Source organism: Choloepus didactylus (genome assembly GCF_015220235.1).
Source record: "Choloepus didactylus isolate mChoDid1 chromosome 25 unlocalized genomic scaffold, mChoDid1.pri SUPER_25_unloc1, whole genome shotgun sequence".
Lineage (NCBI taxonomy): Eukaryota > Metazoa > Chordata > Mammalia > Pilosa > Megalonychidae > Choloepus > Choloepus didactylus.
Window position 1 is genome coordinate 6,745,111 of NW_023637606.1, and position 12,801 is coordinate 6,757,911.

Below are 12,801 nucleotides of genomic sequence, written 5' to 3' on the forward strand. Positions count from 1 at the left end.
CAACCAATATTTCTAGAATTATATTGTTGGCTAAAGACCTTAGTTTGCATTAATGTTCACTCTTTGCCTTGTAGAGTGCTATGTTTTTTTTGCTATTATTTTAAATACTTTAATATTTTTAAATTTTTAAATTTTACTGCGTAATGTATATACAACATAAAAATTTCCATTTTAATTGATTTCAAATGTACAATTCAGTGATGTTAATTATGTTCACAATGTTCTGTAACCATCAACACAAACAACGATCATTTTTTCTGCTTCTAATTTAATTTAATTAAGTAGTTTAATTTAACCATTTAATTTTTTGGTGGTTTTTTTTTGTTTGTTTGTTTGTAATAGAAGTTTAAGCCATAGGGAATAGAGGTAAAAACAATAAAGGCATCTAAATTGAAAAGGAAGAAATTAAACTTTTCCTATTTGCAGAAAATATAATCCTTTATACAGAAAACCCTGGAGAGTTCACAATAAAGCTACTAATAAACAAATAAAAGAATTCAGCAAAGTGGTGGCATACAATGACAATGAGCATAAATCAGTAGTGTTTTTATACACTAATAATGAAGGAACTAAAAGGAAAAAAAGAAAAATATTACATTTCTCACAGCAACTAAAGAATCAGTTACCTAGCAATAAATTTAACCAAAGATGTAAAGGACTTGTATGCCCAAAACAACAAAATATTGCTGAAAGAAATTAAACAAGACCAAAATAAATGGCACAGCATTAATGTTTTGGATTGGAAGACTACTGACATACCAGTTTTACACAAAGCAATTTAAACATTCAACACAATTCCAAGAAAACTTCCAACAATTTTGCAGGTGGATATCCAGTTGTCTTACCCTCAGTTTTTGAAAAGACTATTCTTTCTTAATCATACGTTCTTGCCACCTTTGTCTAAAATTAATTGGTTACAGATGCATGAATTTATTTCTGAACTCTCAATTCTATTCCATTGGTCTGTATGTCTAGCCATCTACCAGTATCATAATGTTTTGATTAATGCAGCTGTGTAATAAGTCTTTTTATTTCAATTTTATTGAGATATATTTGCATCCCACACAATCATCCAAAGTGTACAGTTGTTCACAGTACTGTCATATAATTGTGCATTCATCACCACAGTGAATTTTTCAACATTGTCATTACTCCCAAAAAAAGAATAAAAATTAAAGTAAAAATGAATACTCAAAACCTCTCATCCCACAATTCCCCCTTTATTATTCAATTAATTTTTGTCCCCATTTTTCTACTCATCTGTCCATACACTGGAGAAACAGGCTGTAAGCCACAAGGTTTTCACAATCACACAGTCACACCTTGTAAAAAAATACACCTCATGCAAACTAGAGTATATAGTTAACAGTGACATTGTAATATGCAATAAGTTTTGAAATTAGGACCTGTGATTCATCCAACATTATTTTCTTTATCAAGATTGATTTGGCGATTTGGGACTTTTTGCAATTTCATAAGAATTTAAAGATCACTTATCCATTTCTGAAAAATAAGAGACAAAATATTGATTGGGGTTACATTGATCAGTATATTCCTTTGGACTTTGTTGCTGTCTTAACTCTATGAATCTTCTAAATTCCATAAAATATAATAATTTCCATAAAAGAGAATAACAATAGGTAACTATTCTTTGCATGGGGTCAGATAAAAGCTCTGGTATATTTAAGCTGAGATAGAAAGGATGACCATGAGTTTCCAAGGTTCAAAGGATAAAATATATTTTAAGCTGATGGAAATGATTCTGGTGAGAAATATCTTGGTGTGGATGGAAAACTGATATAAAACCCGTCTGTTTGAATTGCAGTGGTGAAGTGGGAGGGGGATGTAAGACAAGCCTGGAGTCATGGCCTTCACTTGGATCCCATGTAAGTCTTAAAGCAGGATGAACTTAGGCCCTTATTGGTTATGTTAACAATCAAATTTACCCCAAGAGAAATTGGGAGGCACTGAAATGCTTTTAACAGGAGAATCATGTGGTCCAATTTATATTTCAGAAAGAAAATTCAGCTGCTTTGTGAACAATAGATTGGGAAAGGAGCAAGAGGAGATTTAGAGGAACCCAGAAAGAAGCTGTTGGAGATGTTCAGGGAGGAGATGATTGTTTCATAGTGTCACATGGTAATGTTTTACATTTTCCATATCCACCAACATTTCCAACTTCATCAGCAATTATGTACATTCCTGTACATTCTCTCTAAGCAAGTTTAACTTGATGGGAAGTTGTGTGCAGTGGGACAAATAATAAGAAACAGTTAAGTTTGTTAGCCACATTGTGTATAACTCTCTTGGAAACATGCCTTCTTTGTGCATACTATAAAACCCTGCTTTCCCCTCTTATCAGTGTGGATCATCATAGCAAGGAATTGCTGTCTCTCCCCCAGCTGCTGAGGATGAGGACCTCATTTAAGCCCCCAATAGAAATGCTCTATCTTAGTCACCAAGCTGGGTCTGTCAGAGTCATTTTTTGGTCTGTGGGATCCCTTGCAGTTTGGTGGAAGACTGTCTTTTGACACAGCCCCTTGCCTTACGTGGAACAGTTAGTCTATGAAAAGAAATGTATTAATTCATGATGAATAGATAATAAATGGGATGTCTGAGGGTTGAGACCATGGGATGAAGCCCAGGCATAACTCAAGGATAACCTGGCTTATGTAATATGAGTAGTTATGCCATTTTTTAAGAGTTGATATCTGTGATAGGAAAAGTGGTACTAGTCTGGGACTAGATCTTTAAGGCCTTTTAATGGCAGGTTTGGAGGCATGTACTTCATCTGGAAGTCCTTAAGTCATGGCCTTCACCTGGATCCCATGTATGGCTTAAAGCAGAATGAATTCAGGCTCTAGAGGACAAGGTAAAAGGAAAGAAGTGACCTGGGTGGTTGCAATGCTGGTGTAGTGAAAATTCTTGTCTGTAATTGGGCAGCAACTTCAGGGTTCCACCTCTAGTAGAAGGCCAAAATGCATCATACTGAAGCAGGAGCAGGTGGGGATCAGGGCATTATCAAGTACAGCAGGGCAGGAGAGGACAGTAGAAATAAGCAACAGAAAAAAGAACATCTAATTGATCCCACTTTGGGGAGAGAAAGGATGATTGCCTGCAAGTGACAAATTCCTACCCCGTATAACTTCCAGAAATTAAGATGAACAACTTCATATGATTGTGTTCTTCTTTAGTATCTTGGTAATCAAGTGGTCCTGTCAATTTCCTAAATTCTGAATTCAATGCCAACTTTTATCTTATTTATTATTTTGTTATCCTTTGGCACTTTCTAATTAAGCTGATCTTTCTGGTTGCTGTAAAAAAAATAAATCCTTCATAGTCTTTAAATTCACCACATGTATCTAAGGTTGGATTGATTTTATTTACTCCACTTAACACTTATTGGGCATTCTTAAGTGAAAAAAAAATCTAGCTTACATTTTGGAAATTTCTCCCCCACCATTTCTTCAAATTTTGATTTCCTGTTATTCACTCTATTGTATCCCTCTGAAACTTCTTTTAGTGGATAGAATCTCTCAAGATAACACTGTTAACTCTTATTTTCTTTTGTGCATTTCAACTCTTTCTCACTCTCTTCTGTGTTTTTTATAAATTTCACAGAACTATATCCTGAAAGCCAATTCGCTGATGACTATATTCAGCCCAGGTCTAATAATTTGTTCTGTATATTTAAATTGTACAGTTTATTTCAATTAGTCTATGGATTGTTTTCATGTGTTCTAATTTTTCTTGGTCATATCTATCTACTCTTGACTTGTGTATGCCTTATGTATTTAATAATATTTAGTCCTTTTATACATAAAATTATTTACTTCCTTTGGAGCCTAAGTATACTTAATGTAAACTCATTTTGAGATTTACCTATTTATTTCTATGATTTTCTGAAAGCATTCATCCCCCCTTTGTTGACTTCTGGGCTGTGTTATTTAATAATAATTTTCCCCTTGTGCACTGGGACTTTAATATGCTATTTTAAGTTGAGTTTAATATGCTATTTTAAGTTGAGCCCTTCCAGGGCTCACTCCTGTTTCCTTCAACCAGACCCCAGGAACTTCTAGCCCAGAACTACAACTTCCATAAATATTCAATAATAGATTTTAAAATTCTAAGTTCTCACACTTAACACACTAGCTCATAACAGATTCAGAGAACCTCAAGACTTAGGTATTCATCTCAAGTTCTGAGACCCATCACCTGTCAGACCAAATGCATTGCTCCACCTTTGTACAACTGTTTTCACAATCTCATGTCAGTGCATGGAGTCCCAATCCCTCATGCCACCCTCATCCACATATTCTCCCTGAGTATACCTAGAATCTAGCAAATATTCCTTCTTGGGAAAGTAGAATAAGCAAAGTTTCAGCCCCCAAACCAGGAATTATGAAGAGAAAAATTCACTTATATGGAAGGTCCTTAAGTGCTCATCAAGAATTGGATGAGGAGAAATTGTTCCTCAAAATATCACAGGGGAAGGCCGATGTACCTGATTCAGGTTTGCTTTTGTGAGTTTTTTCTCCCAATTTGGAAACCTTTATCACAGACAACCTCTAAGGTTCAGCATATTATTCATCTCCACATAACTTTGTTTCTATAGCCTCTAAATCTTAAATGACCTCACCAGTGCCTATGACCACAATGAGACCACACCTAAGCATGAGTGATGTGATCATAACACCTATCAGGAAGGAAAGAATAAAGCCCCTGTTGTCTGTTTATGTTGTGTATTTGTTTCTGGTGTTACATAAGTTCTACCATCCATAGCCTCAGAGATCAATAATTGCCCCTACTCAGAGGAGGGAAGCTTGAGTGTGGGAGGCCATAAATTCATGTGGTATCTTCCAAACATAGAACCCCCTGCCTTGACCATTGACTGACTTGTGTATGTGTTTGCATGTGTGATGCACATCTTTCAGTTCCATGCCAATTTAGTTGCCACAAGCCCTTTATTTTTCACTCAAGGGTCATAGAATCTTTAGGTGTTGGCTCTGTCTGCTACTGTCATCTTCTTTAAAGTGAGAAAACATAAGGGTCCCCTAAATAACCCCATGCTCCCATAAAAGCATACATATTAGAGGAAACAGTCTGTAGGTGTAAAAATGGATCAGATTAATTTTCTGATCTATGGTTTTAACAAGGTTTGCAAAGGATGACTTGCAGATAAGGGAGACAAATTTTAGGAATTCAAATTGCAACTTTATTTCTTCATTGAACTTAAGCTACTGATTTGCAATTTTTGAATTTAGTATGAGAGTTTCTTCCCCAGTCTGGGACACATTGGCTTGTGGATGTTTCTGGTGTCTCCAGGCTGGGACACATTGGATGTAAGGTTTGCAGACCTATAGCTAACATACAGAGCAGATTGTGTGTCTACCCTGGAATGTAGGTATGTAAGGCTGCCCTTCTTTATGTTGGACTTTAGAGGGCATGATGATAGGATGTTCTTAGCTAAACCCTGACTGGCATGAGGCCTTGACACAGCAATCTTCTGAAGCAATAAACAGCGGTTAATTGAATGGGTCTGGCTTATTGACAAAGATTAGGACTTATCTGTCTGGGGAGGAGGTGGCCCCTGGGGCCTTACTATCCATGAATGGATGAAATCATAGCACACAGGAGTGAGGAGGATGTTCTTCAAACATATTTTTCAATTTTTGTTTTTCACCTGGTCATAGGACCTCAGATGCAGAGCCCCAGGGCAGAAAATTTTCCAGATGCCACAATTGTCTGAGAAAGGGTAGAAAGGCTGACCAAGGAGAGGTCATTATGGCCATTAGAGCTGCCTCTCCAGTTAACAACAATATATACACAGTTACACATGTATATATCTGCTTGAGGTTGCAGATTCCATTTCAGCTCTGCCTTCCCCATACTTTGCACACACTTAAGTCTTTGGCTGCAATTTGTGCAGATACTCCTGAGATGCTCTCATTGATTTTTCTTTTCCTTCTCTTGACGTTTCCCCTCTCTATGTGTAATTTTGATTATCCCAGCTGCGTCTTGAAAATGAAACCCAGTGTATTTAAGGATGGAGATCTGACAATTGCTGGGTTTTTCCACCTTTATGCATATGTACCAGACAGCGAAAACCATAAGCCTAGCAAAGAACTCTATTTCCAGGAGTAAGTGCCTTTTTCACTTATTTTCTGCTTGATTATTATAATGAATGCTGCCTAGGCAATTTGCAGATGGCTCAAACAACATACTCTGCCTCGCTTGCCCTCACAATCCCACTTGCACCACCTGCATACAATAATGTCCATAATTTAATTTCTCTCTTCCTACTAGATTTTTTCTTTCAAAGGGGAATGAAAGTATTCTACTTTCTTCTTTTATTTCCCCCATGACTTCCTCTTTGCCAGTGCTGGAATCTAATTGAGACAACTGTCTCCACCACACTCCACCATTTGGATCAAGTGATAATCCACTAGAAACAAAATCCACTGCTATTAGGATTGCTCTATGAGGTTACAGAAAAGCATCTCTTCACCAAAGTTAAGGGACTGCTAATGCTTCTTTGCTCAAGTGTAGAATTACTAATATTCCTACAAAGATTCCAGTGTCATCTGGGTCACACCTGCATGGACAGGCTTCTTATTAGAGACATCTGATTACTCTTTTTAATATTTATATATAATAGCCTACCAGGCATCCTTCATGCCTGCTTTAGCAGGCAAGATACAGAAGCCAGGCCAGAAGTAGGAGATGCATAATCTGGTGTGGGTATTTTCTACTCCAATTTGATTCTGATCCTCACATGAACATTTAAACTCCCTCTGTTTTTAGATTTCTGCTAATGCCAGTTCTGTATCTGAGAGTCTAATTAGTAAATTGATGAAGCAAAATATCTGGGGATTCCAGAAGATGGTTTCTGCTTATATGAGGGGAGGGGATTTCATGGAAGAAAATTACTCATTGCTTTTCTGCAAGTGCCAGAGGCACATGTTTTGCTACAACAGTGCACATTTGTGACTGGGAGATGGCAGGTTTAAGGATTTGGTTCCTCTTCCTGCTATAGAAGGAATTTGTACCTATCTTTTTTTTTTCATTTTCATTTCCAGGTGTATCTGTGATCTTTTACATTCATTGACACTTCTCCAATGTTTCCCTGCTTATTTCCTTTCCATTATTTCCAAAATGTAATTGCAAAATTGTTATCAATGTCTCTGAGCACACATTCTGCTTAAAGGCTCCTGTTGATTGCCGTCTGTCAGCAGTGTCAGGGTTGCAAGTGTGGATAGTGGTTGATGCAGGGACATTCTGGCCTGAATCTTCTGGAGCAGAAGGCGTGTTTTGTCCCAGCTTGCTTTAAGGACCCTGTAAGGTGGAAGGAAAGAGTTTGTGTACTGTCATAGGAGGAGAAGCTAAATTATTTTCTTCTCATCCTCTGTCCTCCACTCAAACTACTTCAGGGAGATGTGCAATTTGGCAGATCTGCTCTTCTGAGACAGGTAGATAGAAACCCTTTCTGACACTTAATAGCACACACTTGCAATTTTATAAGGCTTTCATATCTTGCCTGACTTATCCACTAGTCTCAGAAGGCAGTGTGCCTAGGGCTTACAAGACATTAGGGGATCAAGAAAATGTTTTCATGTCCTTTAAAATCAGAAGAAAAAATGCATTTTTGGTCAAAGAAAATGTATTAATATATAATATTAATATATTTGTCTTTATATCAACTAAGTCATGCAATATAAGGTTTAATGTTTATTAATGGAAAAAGAGGCTCACAAAAGCAAAGCCCTTTTCATATTCTTTACTTTTTTGTGCATAAATATGAGTATATTACAAGGGTGAGGTCATTCTCCCCCAGTACTCTTTAAACTGTTTCCTTATAAAACAAAATGTCATAACTATCTTTCTATATATGAATTTCTAAAATGACCATCTTTATACCTGCATAATTTTATAGTCTTCGTGCTAACATAATTTTAATCAAACACCAATTTTTGTATTTTCATTGGTTTCTAATAATTTGTTACTGTAATTGAGAACATATATTTTTACAGTCTACACTGAAAAAGCAAATGAAATCTTGGAGTAAAGAGGATTGAATTTAAGTCTATGTATATTTTAGTCTTTTAAAGCATATTGCAAAACAATCCCAAAGTGTACTAATGGACATTTTCAATAATCATGAAACAGAGTATATATTTCCTTCATATTTTCAAAAATACTTGGACAAATTAAGGTATGAAAATGGTAGCTCATTGATATTTTCATCCATTTTATTAATAGAGGAATTGGTCATATTTCCTTCTGTTAATTGATTTTGGGAATATATAGTTTGATGATTTGCCTTTTATGTTTTTTGTCATTTTTCTATTCAACTATACACCTTTTCATTTTTAAAGAATATTTTGCTTATTGAAATACATAATCTTTTCTCTTATTCTCTCTGCCTTTCTTGTCATGTCTCTGCAATCTGCAATTTTATGAATACACAAGGTTAATTATAGTATTTTGCTTTTCTTTATGAAAAATGCAAATTTTTACCTCAAGTATGAAGCAGATTACCTTCATTTTATATTCAAAATTATGTACCCTCACCATTAATTAAATGATTCATTATTCCTCTGCTGGATTTTAATATCATCTTTATAATGCATAAAACATTGACTTAAACTCAGTTTGTTTCCCTAAGTTCTATTCTGCCTAGTGATATGTCCATATTTTCCTGTGCCATTATCACCCTGTTTAAAATATTGTGCAGATTATTAATAGCAAGTATGGTATCTGCTAAGTCAAAATCTCCCTTTATGATTCTCAATTATTTTCAGTAATTTCTGGAAGTTTTCATACTTCCAGAAAACCTCTAAAGGTATACAACCATTCCTTTAAAAAAATCTCCCACAAATTACTTTTAAAACTTTTCATTGTAGAACTTATATGCAACTCAAAATTTTCAACTGTAAGCAGTTTCAAGTGTACAATTCAGTGGTATTAATGGCATTCACAGTATTGTCATTAATTCACAAACTAAACAATAATCCCCCCTTCCCCTCATTCCATCAGTCCTGGTAACCTGTAATCTACAATCTGTGTTAAATTTTGTAGAACAATTTGCAGACTATTTATATCTTTGTAATATTATTTTTCATGCTTACATGTTTCTCATAGAGCTTTATGGTCTCGTCCACAGGAGACAGAGCATTTTCTCAGTCTATTGCTATCAATACATATTTTCCCATAATGTTTTTATAAGTTATTGATGTTACATTGTAAAGCTATTGACAGCTGCATGTTTTGTTGATTACCTCCTTAACAATTACAATTCCTTTTTAGATTTTGTCTCATGTTTCCCATGTGAACAATCTGATCCCCTGCAAAATACTGTGGCTTGCTCCTTCCTTTCTATTCTTTTTTGCCTGTAATTTTATTGTATTATCAGATAGATTAGCAATGCCAGTAAGGTATTAAATAATTCCGGCACTAACAAAATGTATACTTAATCTGAATTTTAATGGGAATACCTCTTGTTAATGGATTCTTTAAGTAATTTTCATCTCACAGTACTCGAGGGAGATGACACTTTGCATCAATAATCTTGGCTATTCGTGTTGGTACATTCAGATCTGGAAGGGGGAGAGGATCTGACTGTGCAGATCAGCCCTTGTGTGGGGATGATTCTGCCAGGCCTGGCCCTGCCTCACATCCAATTGTGATTCACTGTCCTTGCATTAAGTGAAGTCTAGGTTCTGACTTTGAGAGAGTTTTTGTTTTTGTTTTTAATCATAATAAAGAAATACCCTTCTCCTAAACAATTATGTTTGGTTAGAAAAAGATGTTGAATTTTTTCAGATGCTTTACTGCTTCAGTGACCTTATATATTTTTATTCTTGTAGAAATGAGAGGACCAATAATAAACTGTTATCTGATTTGATAACAACTTTACTTAAGATGGTTCTTCATCCATGTTTTCTTTTTGGTTTTGGTCAAGCTTATGGTGTTCCTTCTTTTTCTGTATGTTGGAAGAGTTTCCCACTTGAGCAATTATCTATTTCTTGAGTTTTGGAAACAAGTCATCCAAGAATCTATCCATGTGGTATTTTTGGAATTTTATTTCTTAAAAAATGTCCTGATACCTTCTCTTATCATTGGTATAATTTTCACCCTTTATTTTCTATTTCATTCAGTTTGCTTATATTTTCTTTAGAAAAAAATGAACAGTGCTTACATTGAGATCTTAAAAGATATTTACCTGTAATTATACACAATGTTCTTCTGATGATTATAAAATTGCTTGTTACTTCATTTGTTGTTTCTTTCTCATACATAAAGTTGTTAATGCTTGTTTTCCATATTTTTCTTTATCAGAATTGTCTGGATGATATAATTTTATTGTTCTATCAAAAAACAGATCTCATTATTTTTCTTTAGGACTTAATATACATCTGCTGTGTACTCTTGTACTTTGATAGTATCTAATTTCTTACTCATTTTATTTCTCATTTTCCCCTTGATTTTCTCCTTTTCAGATGAGGTTTACTTCACATGATTTGATTCCTACTTTCCATTTATTATTCAAGAAATAAACCCTCAGTTATTTTATCTCAGGTTAAAAATTGTCTATTCTTTCTAACTCTCTCTCTGTCTCTGTCTCTTTCCTTGATGCCTTGCCCCTAATTTCTTATCATTGGTATGGTTATCTCTTTGACCCAAGAATTATTCATGAGTATTATTATTGGTTAATTTGTTGTCTCATTGTTTACTGCATTTTGGTATTTAACAATAACTTTGTGACAAATGAAGTGCATTCCTAAAATGCTTGCTAATTGGATGAGCCCGTGAATGGCAAATTCTGTGTTTGGTCAAAGAGTCTCTTTTCTGATGGTCTTGGTAATTCAGTAATTGATTCTAATGTAGAAATTTCTTGCTGAACAATGATGTGACTTAGTTTTTACAATAATATGCTTTCTGTGCTTTTCAAGATGAAAGTTTGAAATGTATATGTAGACAGTTGTGTGTGTGTGTATGTGTATGTGTATGTATGTGAAATATACAAATACATAAAAGACTCAAATTTCCAATTATAAACAACACATATATTGATATTTTTGGTAAAACACTAAGAGACAGTATGTTGAATTCTGTCACTGTGGTTTTAGTTCTGTCCACTTTGCCTCATGTTTCTAAAAATTTCTTTTATATATGGTATGTATTATAGATCATATGCTTTTTTATTTCAGTTACTTATTTTTATTGTGGCAGCATATATAACATATATGATTTGCTATTTAACCATTTTTTTTAGTGTACAATTCAGTGGCATTAATTAATTAGTTTTACAATGCTGTGGTGCTGTTTTTAAACCCTAATTACTTTTTTCTCCTTTAATATTTTTCCCTTGTGATAGGTGTGTGTGTGCAAGTGTTAACAGTTTCATATTACATATGACCTTATTTTGTGACTATTTCTATGGAATATTATGGATAATCCCTGGTAATTACTATGTATGTTCAATGTTGAATTCATATGTCTCCTGTGCATAGAGTAGCACAGAATATTAAAAAATGATTTAAATAGTTAAAATATGTATGGATTTATCTCTTTGTAGTTTGTTTTCTTTTCTTATTCCTAGGATTGCTAATTTACAGTCACTGTCCTTGTTAAAACATTCTCCCTAGGTTGGATATATGTATCTTATTTGCCTTCTATTTTAGAGTATTTTTCATTAAAGACAGGAGAAGGATCCAGAATCTGAAGTCTTGCCTCATTGACTAAGATGACAAATTTAATAAGATTTTACATCTTTATCCTCTTTTCAAATCCAGGCTATTTATGCCTAACTTGAGCTTTCAATCCAGATAATTTTGAATTTTCTCTGTCTTCTTTAAGTTATCTTGTATTTTCATGTTTTAAAACCACTTTTTCAGCATTTATACTTATTTCTTTGATAGCATGGCTTTTTCCAAAACCAGTGATTTTCAAACTTTATCATGCATTGGAACCACATGACAGGTTTTAACAAGAGAGATTGCTAACCACCTCTTAGTCTTTCTGATTCAATGGGTCTGGAGTGGGGCTTGAGATTTACATCTCTACATTTTGGTCAGAAGCTCTCCCACCCTAATCCTGCTTCCCCTCCTTTTATTTTTCACAGCTGTTATACCCCAATAAATTTTTCTACTCCTAACTCCATTGTAGCATCTACTTGGTGGGGAACCCAACCAACACACTTGCCTTCTCTTAATTATGTAGAAAGGAATACACTATTTTCAAATACAAGGTACCATTTGCAATAAGTTTAATGTGATTGCCTTTCTGTGTTCTTCAGATAATTCAATTTATTTTCATAAAGCCCATACCATGCTTTTTCCTTGTAAGATGTGTTTACATGACATATTGTTAAATAAAGGAAATCTTAAATCCAACGTATGCAATAAAACATGAAGATATTCTAGGCAGATAATAACCAAAATAAATCAGGGGCAAGTATATTTATATAAGACAAAATGGAAAAGGATAAAATGCATAATTAGGAATTGAGTGGTCATTTCATAATGATAAAAGGCCAAACTAATCACAAAGGTATAGCAACTGTTATGGAATATATGAAGATGTTACAGCCTCAAATAAATAAAGCAAAAAATAGAAACAAGACAATATAAAATCAACCATGATGGGGAGAAATTTCAACATTTCTCAAAAATTGTATCTAATAAATATCAATTATATTTGAAAAGAAGATTAAGAAGTTTGCTTTATTGGACACATTTGGAACCCTCTGTTCAACTGTTGCTGTGTACCCACTCTTCTCATTGTACAGGGAACATTAAA